At 40.4% G+C, this 9,754-nt stretch overlaps 1 pseudogene; it reads left to right on the top strand.

Annotated features, from left to right (window-relative positions):
* The first annotated feature begins 263 nt into the window (after positions 1–263).
* Positions 264–1,860, top strand: LOC129237155 (uncharacterized; annotated as a pseudogene).
* Positions 1,861–9,754: the final 7,894 nt, after the last annotated feature.

Genomic DNA, 9,754 nt, shown 5'->3' with positions numbered 1-9,754 from the left:
GGCGCAGGATAATGTGGCAAATGGTTAATGGCAGGAAATTGAATATATCCCACAAATGTATGTTTGTATGTATGTGCACGTGGCCAAGTGAAAATTACGCTTATGTACTCTTATGTTATGTAGGTACAAGTAAACGGTAGCATATGCTTGAATTGCATGGGAGCCACATGAGTGACATGAACTCCGCGCCACGCTTGCCACCGGTGAACCCGGTCGATCACATTACGTGTTAGCAGTTCTTTGTTAGCCAGTTTCCCATAAGTATGAGTAAAATTTATAAGCATATGTAAGTTGTTAAGTACATCGATGTGCATGTGTGTGTGTGCTTATGCACCTTTGTGTTTGTATTTATGTTTTCGTATGTGTCGCCATATCACGTGCCACAGCGGCTCGGCTTCAAATTGCTTGCGCTTGCGGTAAGAATTTGATCCTAACGCAAACCTTTTCATGGAAAAGGGAATATAATTTCCACTAATTTCTTTTTTCATGTCTTTTATTACTGGCCTGTCAAGCGCACATGAGCCCGCCGTGCACGTACATACAAAAAAAAAAATCATTTGAAATAAGAACTTCATAACTACCCTGTTGGAAGTTGGCTTCTGACTTTTTTGCACTCAACCAGTTTATGAGCTTTGCATGAATCCAATTGCATGGAATTTTTGATATTTTGGAGCTTTTGAATCTTTTGGAAATTCAATACAAAAAATGATATCCTAAATTTTTTTCAAAATAAAATTTAAAAAGATATATTTATTATATTCACAAACAGTACTGCCATTCGTTCATAAAGATTTGTTATTGAATTTTGAGTTCTTTAATACGCCACAGACACAAAGCGCAGCTTAGCAGTTACGGAAGAAGATTTTACGGATAATGGGATTAAGGTTATGGTCTGACCCGTAGAGCTCTTAGACCTTAACTGTATAGAAAATTTATGTGCGGTGCTATATAGAGCAGTTCCATATTGAAATTCTAGCATATAAAATAAATTTAGATATTAGCAATGAAACTAATACGCGATTTCGAGAATTCAACGAGTAAATTCGAGGGCTTGCCTGAAGGAAGTTGGTGTTAGCATCGTGTGATGTCATCTATCAAACGACGGCAAAAAAAAATTTCAGATTGATTGATAGGTTTGTTTGGATTTGGCAGCTATTCGCGTAAGTGGATTCTCAGTTAAGCCGGTCAAGTGCGAAATATGGCGAATTTTTTATTGATGCATTTCTCTTTGTTTCGGTACTACAATTGCGAAAAATTCTGAAAATTTTAGTGCTTATAACAAGATCCTTCCCGATGACGATGCTGCATACAAAGCCGATTTGGAGAAATTGATCGGAAAGTCCGAGGCTGCGCTTAAGGAGACCGACCATAAGATAAAAAAACCAAGCTTTTGGATGGCCTGCATGGCACTTTCCCCGAAGATTTCAATAAATATTTAAGCAAGAAATTAGAAGCATTGAATACTGATGCTGAAGTAGAGCGCTTGCTTGAATTCTACAAGGCCCTGTTGGAAAAGGCCGAGTCTAATTATTTTAAGGAAGGTATTGAAAAGGCCATCGAAACCTTGAACGCCATCACGAAGGAGGCTGATGCCGCTAAGAAGGTCGAAAGTTACTCACAATTCACAAAACTCCTTAGTGCCAGTTTCCAGGACTTCTTGAAGCAGCAAAACTTGCCTCAGATCGAAAAGCGCTTGAGCGGTGCTATCAAATTCTTCGATGGCTTGCTAGCCGAGTCTGATTGAAGACACAGACTGAAGCTACCTTAGAAGAGAACCAAGAGGCTTACTATGAAATCACCAACCCAGCCAAAAAGGAGCTCTTCAACTACTTGAAAGAGAAGTACGTTGAGAAACATTAAAATTCTGTATGAGTTAAGAGTTTTGTAGGCTATGATTGTTTGTAAGGTTATAAGTACTATATTTATGAGTACTGTGATTAATAAACGGAGTGATGCATTAGCATTCGTGTGAAAATAAAAAGTGTTTCGTGATTTTCGCTAAGATGGAAAAGGAACAGCATCGTTCGTAATTCGCTTTTGGTTTTTAGATGGAAAAAATGCGAGGAGATAAAAGCAAAGTTGGATGCTGTCTATGGGGACGCTTTACCATCTATGACCACAGTTCAACGTAAACTGGTTTAACGAATTTAAACGTGGGCGAACATCCGTTTTTGACGAGGAGCGACCAGAACGCCCGACAGACGTGGCTACCGAGGAAATCATTCAAAAAGTCTGCGACATGATTCCCGCTGATCAATGAACGAAAGTGCGCGAAATCACCGAGATCATAGGTGTGTCGACCGGAATGGCAATTCATATTTTACATGATAAGTTGGCGATGAAAAAATTGTCGGAACGATGAGTGCCGCGATTGTTCACAAGCAACAGCAACTTCGAAGCAGTGCTCGGAGCAATTTAAGCGCGATCCGAACGAATTTTTACGTCGAGTTGTCACCGTTGATGAAACCTGAATTCATTATTATACACCAGAAACTAAGCAACAATTAAAACAATGGCTTTCTTTGGTGAATCTGCTCCAAAAAAGGCGAAGCAGTCACATCGGTCGGAAAGGTCATAGCGATGATTTTTTGGGATCCGAACGGCGTCATCCTTATGGATTTTTTAGGAAAAGCACAAACAATCGGTGGCCAATACTACAGTGAGTTATTGGACCGGTTGCACAAGAAATTGAAAGAAACTCGGCCGCATTTGGTGCTGTTTCACGGAGTTTTCGCCGCCAAACTGCATGAATTTGTTAAACTCGGCCAAAACCATGTAAGTAGTTAATGTGCCAATCAAGAAAAATAAATTTGATGCAACGAGCTTATCAGTCGTATTTTTTCCCCCCCGGAACAGACTAACAAGTATAGCACTCAGACACAATTAAATCCATTGTACTGCACTCGGGTGCCCTATTTAATTTTATTTAAATCTGCCCGACCTCGGAAAAAATCGAGTAGATCTTGTAATGTCAAGGAGCCGAGGTGGTCGCTTCTTCACACATCAGTGCCAAAGACCTCCTGCCTTATTCGAGCGAAGGCGGGGCAGACGCACAGAAAGTGGTCCGCCGTCTAATCCTCCGCTCCACATTTTGGGCAGAGTGCACTGTCTGAGATGCCTACCCGTGATCCATCCAACCAGCTGCCTACAGTCCTTTCTGCTTAATAACAGAAGGATCGGCGGTACATGACAGATGGCATCAGTTTTCTCCATCTGCAACTTCTCTCAGCCTGCCAAGCTCGCTTGTGGTTTAGAATAACCCGTATGCTAACCGTGGCTTTGATGGCTGCAGATGGGAGTGGCAGAACGGGCTAAAGAGTCACGATACTCACGTCTCTATCTCTACCGACATAATTGAGCCTGGATTTACAGGACACGACTACCCTTGAGGTGGTTGGTGGGCTGTCTAAGGCCATGAGGGCAGCTTGGCTGTCCTAAAATTAACATAGTTAAAATTATTTGATTAGATTTAGGTAATTTTTTTATTTTTCCGATTAGACTAAATATATCATTGATTTTCACGTTTTATCGAAATTTTCAGCGATTGACCTTTGATATGTCGGGTTCGCCTTCGAAGCACATAATGCAATAATGGGAACCATCGCTTAGCTTTAGGATTCGTTACTGTATTAGATAAAAAAATAGCAAAAACAAGGTTGTTAGCCGCCTGTTCCACGACGACAACCTGTATGTTTTGAACTACTTAAAGCATGCACTTCATGACACAAAAATTCAGTGGGCTAAAAACATTGATATTCACATTTGTCCACATTTTTCTAAAAATTCAATTCACAAAATTTTTTTATTATTTTGATGATAAATTGAGCAAAAATAAATTGACTCTTATTTTTGTATTATTTTCACATATTTTTTACTTTGAATTGAATAAAAATATGTTTCCAAACTAAATGTATGGTCTTTTAAATTGGTTATATCATACTTCGAGTGCCGGACCCGGTATGAATGCATTTTTTTGAGGCGTAAAATCACCTTTAAATCGCCGCCTAGTATGGTTCGATGCGATATATACCTCTGTGAAAGATACGGCCCATTAAAAACGGCCCGGCGCCAAGCTCCACTTACATTATTTCTTGATTTGTACTTTTCCTCACTCCAGACCTAATTTACTGCATCACCTTTTCTCTTACTTTTCATACAATTCTTCCTACCTTCTTAGGCTGTTGCTTTAAGTCTTGTTCGGGATTACAAGAAATATTCGTAAAAATATTTGATACTCATTTTCTTTCCAGCGTTCCTCGAGCTTCCCTTCAATTATTATTCGCATTCACTGTTTTCCATAAACTTCTTTCCGCCGCCACAACAAGTGGATGCCCAATATTAACGTAACTCTCATATGTCCCTTCATAGTTTAATGTGCAACGTAAATAATAACAACAATTGAAATCGTATTCGAAACGCGTTTTCCCAATAAGCCCAAAGCGGCATTAAAATTAATTTTTTTGTGCTTTTCTCATTTTTCTGTGAAAAGCATGCGCCGCTTGAGGAAATGAAGCCAATATGTGGAGGGTAAAATGTTTCCTTATTTATGAAAAAAAAGCGAAACAAAACGGAACCTAAGTGAGTGAGAGCACAAAAGTATTTATTTGAATATACAACCTTCACAAACCTAACCGGCTTCAAGCAATAATTTCGATAAGCCAAACTATTTTTAAGGATATTTACAGGTGCTGTGTTCAATTTTCGTTGCTTGCATTGAACTTCTAATCAGTGGCGTATGCAGAAAACTAATTTATTCTGCAAGAATTTTGAATTATTTTTTCATCACGCTTTCATTACGCCTGCTGGTTTAACCCTTTGGGGACGGAGCCGCTCGACGGGCGAGCGTCCCTGAGGACGATATGTTTTGGAGTGCGCAGTAAAGAAAATAAATACGTTGACCGATATAAAAACTAAGGCTTTATTTAACACAGAAAAATGATTCATAAAATCACAAAATAATTGTGAATAAACTTCTACCACTGCTAATGTTAAAATGCCTGAGTGGATTCCTTATTGCACGGATTTCACTTTCACTTGACGAAGTAATACCGTCATCTTCCGTCTTATCAGATTCAAAGTAATATTCGTCAGAACTGCCACTATATACCGCGTCATCTCTAGATCACTTAGCCATCGTGCGTAGAATTGAATATTATATTTTTATAAGGGTTTTTCAATAAGGGCGGGTAGGTGTTGAAATGTAATGTCGTGGCATTTGCTGTGTGGCACGTAACGCCGTCCTGCTGGAACCACATGTCGTCTAGGTACATATGGTTCAATATGGGCCATAAGAAATTGGTTATCATCGTTGTGTAGCGCTCGCTGTTGACGGTGACCACCTCACCAACGTCGTTTTCAAAAAAGTACGGACCAATGACGCCGCCGGCCCAAAACCCACACCAAACGGTATCTTTTTGAGGATGCATTATCAGCTGGTGAACCTCGTGTGAATCGGTGTCGTCCCATATACGGCAATTTCGTTTGTTAACACAGCCATTCATCCAAAAATGCGCCTCGTCACTAAACATGATTTTACGCCCAAAACTGGGGTTCTCTTCCAAACGATTCGAAGCCCAGTCAGCGAACAAACGGCGTTGTCTATGGCCATCAACTTTGAGCTCCTGGGTCAGTTGGATCTTGAACGGGTGTAGGCCCAGGTCCCGACGTAAAATTCGCCAAGTTGAAGTCTGCGAAAGGCCAAGTTCTTGTGCACGGCGAGGAATAGACTGCCTCGGGTTCTGCCGTACACTTTCACGGACCGCGGCAATGTTCTCGGCTGATCTTGCGTTCCTTGAACGTACGGGTGTTGGCTGATTGTTTACTGACCCGTTCGTCTCAAATTTGGCCACCAAACGTTGAAGAGTCGACTTTGAAGAGCCACCACGTCTACCGAAAAATGGGCGCAATGCGCGCAACGTTTGCGTTAATGAACACTCATTTTGCTAATAAAGTTTTATCATTTGAACGTGCTGTTCAATCGTGTATGATGATTTGGCATAAACAACTGAGTAATAAATAAAAAATTTCACAGATGTCACCAAAACAAAATGGCTGCCACAGGGCACCAAAATCGACCCGCGCCAATTGAAAAATCCTTTATAAAAAGCCAGCTGGTTCCTCTGGCAGTGACACTGAGAGACTGAATCGAAGAACTGAAATTCGATCTGACTCTACCGCCGTCTCACATCCTTAGTTTACATTTTAAGGAAGATACGACTTCATCGCTAATGGCCCCTACTGTCTTTGAATGAAATCGTCACTCTTTTACTATACTTATGCGTATCTTATCGCTCAGAACGACAGACAGGCGTCGCGAACGTTACAGCTATGAACTAATTTGGGTGGCTATATGCCGACACGCGTCCGGAACGGTAAAACGGCTTGGGCGGCTATATGCCGACACTCGTCCCCTAAGGGTTTAATATCAGCATTGCCTTCTTGCCATGAACTCTAAAAAATTTTACAGCGCATACGGCGAGAAGAAAATCGCAGAAAAAAGTTTCGCTATTTTTGCTTTTGTTTGTATGAATTCTCTACTAATAAATTATACTCAGCTTCATTGCAAATTTCGCTTGTTAACAAGGAGTGGGGAGCTAAGGAAAATCGCATTAATCGCATTAAAGTGATTGCTTTACAAAAGCGTGGTAAAGTGCAAGGGAGATTTACGAATTGATGAAAATACTGAATATTTCAATAATTTTTCCCAAACATCTGAAGTGACAGACAGAAAAAGAAGTGGCCGTCCTCGCGTGGCTCGAACCAGCGCAACCATAAAAGCCGTTTGAGAAAGAATTTGCAAAAATTCCCTTAAAAGCCAGAAAATCAAGTCCAGGGTAATGAATGTATCGCCCAGATCGAGACCAATTAGACTGATCTCCACACGAAAGCCTTCCGTCACACAACTCATCGTCTTTTGAAAAAGCGCTTGAAATTGAAATTAGACTCGATAGATGCAAGCAGCTTCTTCGGTGGCACGCGGTCAACGACACCATGAAAATATTCTTTTTACAGACGAGAAAATTTTCAATTTTGAAAAAGTTTTTAATAAGCAAAACGACAAAATCTATGCTAAAATTTCTAAAGACACAAAAAATGTTATTTAAAGGGTTCAGCGTGACTACCATCCAGACTACGTTGGTTGGGAGTGTCTTGTGAAGGAGTTACATCTCTGCATTTCTGCGAAAAAGGGATTAAGACCTTGGCAAAAGTGTACCAGGAGGATGTCTTAGAAGGCGTGGTGAAGCAGTTGGACAGTACTCTCTTTCAGTGGAGTAGAGCGTTGGATCTTCCAGCACGATTCCGCTCCAGCCCATAAAGCAAAAACCACCCAGAAGTGGCTAAAAAACAATATTCCTGGGTTCATAGCCGTAGAAGATCGGGCGTCTGGAAGTTCAGATCTGAATTCATACGACTACAGTTTGTGCTCAGACCATGCCCTGTCGAAGACCTCAGAGAAGTTTGGAGAGTCTCACACAATCTTTGGTTCCAGCAGCGACGTCAACACCCATGGAAAACGTGCGGGCTGCAAGAGCTGAATGGCCTAATCGTTTGAAGACTTGTGTAAAAGAAACGATGACCATCTGCCAGCTGGTTGAACTGATGATGGGCCACTCTCTGTGGGCAAAGCACATGGAAAAGGTAGGCATTTGAGACAGTGTACTCTGCCCAGTTTGTGAAGAAGAGGGTGAGACGACGGACCACTTTCTGTGTATCTGCCCGGCCTTCGCCTCGAATCAGGCTTGAGGTATTTGGCCCTGATGTGTTAAGAAGCGACCACCTTGGCTCCTTGGCACCGCAAGATCTACTCAGATTTCTTCGGCGGTTGGGTAGATTTAAAGAAAATTAAAAAGGGAATCCGAGTGCAGTTCAATGGACTTAATTGTGTCTGAATGCTGTACTTGCCAGTTGTCCCGACAAAAAAAGAAGACAATCTCGAATGAATTTTTTTTTTAATATTTACTTCATTAAATTAAACTAACTTCATTAAAAAGTATTATAATTTCATCTCTATAACGGACTTAACTTGTAACAGAACTTATGGCAGAACTAAGTATTCTGTCAAGATTTTTAAATAAGTCCCTGTGTTGTAATTATTAAATGCGTTGTATGCAGACTTTAGTTCTTGACTGTATGTGCATATTTATTTCTTTCAAATCGAGTAATAAGATGCGGCGGTATTGAAGAACTTATTTCCTTCATGATTTACCTCGAAACATTTTTATTGAACCTGGGAAATTTTTGAAAAAATTAAATACCAACATTTAGTAGAAGCCTATGCAAATTTTCGAGCTACCTTAAAGTGAGCGTAATCCATTTCTAATATAAAGGATGGTTCAATTTCAAGGGCCGATGTTGAATGTGAACCACACCTAAACGTTAATGACACCGTTGGACTTCTTTCCTTGCGGTTATTTGAAAGAAAAGGTATACGTCGATAAGCCAGCAACAATTCAAGAGCTAAAGGATGAGATAATTCGGCACATTAACGGCATAGAACCTCAATTATGCCTCAGCGTCATCGAAAATTTGAACCATCGGATGGGGGTGTGCCACCGAGGCCACGGCGGTCATTTGACCAATATTTTGTTTCACACGTAATTGAGCCATACCAATATTATCATAATAAAGGGAAATGACAATAATTTCCCAAAAAAAATTGTATTTTATTCAAAATCAACACCGGCCCTTGAATTTAACCACCCTTCATTTTAGTATTATCTTGCACTGTCAAAGGGTTTCTATTTACTTCCACTTCTCCTGGGGGATATGATTCGCTAAACTCCTAGTGGATACGCCCCTGCAACCAACCATGAGTGTTCTGGTCATACAAATTAGTTTGTTTGTTTTGTAAGTTTGCCTTATTTCCTCAACTTTTCCTGCTTCCACATTTCCTTTGTTTGCCTGCAATAGTGAATCTGCAGTCCATTGCCATCTCTGCCGTAGAAATAATAAGTTTATTTGATATCAATTTTCTGCGTTTCTGCTTTGCTAACATTTCTTACTGCCAAAGTGGTGTATATTTGCGCTCGTGTATTTCTGTACATATTTCTGTACAGTGAAACCTCCCTTGGGCGGATAAGAGTTGACTGACGGTGAGTGTCCACCCAAGAGAGTTGTGCGCTCAAGGAGAGAGTAACTTATTTGAAAACTTTTTATCGATTTAATTAATTGAAATCCATTCTTATTCGAATAGAAAATATTGATATTATATCATTCAGACGAAAATGTGTAGGTGTTTTTTGTAAAGTGCATATTTCATTTTGTGCATATTTCATAAGTGCATAAAAAGTAATAACGAAAAAAAAAAAAAATATTATTATGAACTAAGTTCTCGCTGTTTTTCTTTTGAGGAAAATACAATTTTATTCTGAATCATTGAAAGTATTGCCCATCGCTGGCTACTACTTTTTCCCATCTCTCTGGTAGATCTCGCATACCGTCGTGGTAAAACTGTTCATCTTTTGAGGCTATCTACGGATCAAGCCATTTATTGATGTCTTCAAATGAATGGAACTGCTGGTCAGCTAGACGATGTGCCATCGATCGGAACAGGTGATAATCGGACGGCGCAATATCTGGAGAATATTGCGGGTGGGGTAGGATTTCCCATTTCAGTGTTTCCAGGTAGGTTTTAACGGGTTTGGCAACGTGAGACCGAGCGTTGTTATGCTGTAGAATCACTTTTTCATGCCTCTCCGCGTATTGCGGCCACTTCTCGCGCAGTGCTCGACTCAATCGTATCAATTGAAGTCGA

Source organism: Anastrepha obliqua, chromosome 2, assembly GCF_027943255.1.
Source record: "Anastrepha obliqua isolate idAnaObli1 chromosome 2, idAnaObli1_1.0, whole genome shotgun sequence".
Taxonomy (NCBI): Eukaryota; Metazoa; Arthropoda; class Insecta; order Diptera; family Tephritidae; genus Anastrepha; species Anastrepha obliqua.
Note: the sequence above shows the minus strand (reverse complement) of the source record. Positions and strands in the feature narration are given on the sequence as shown.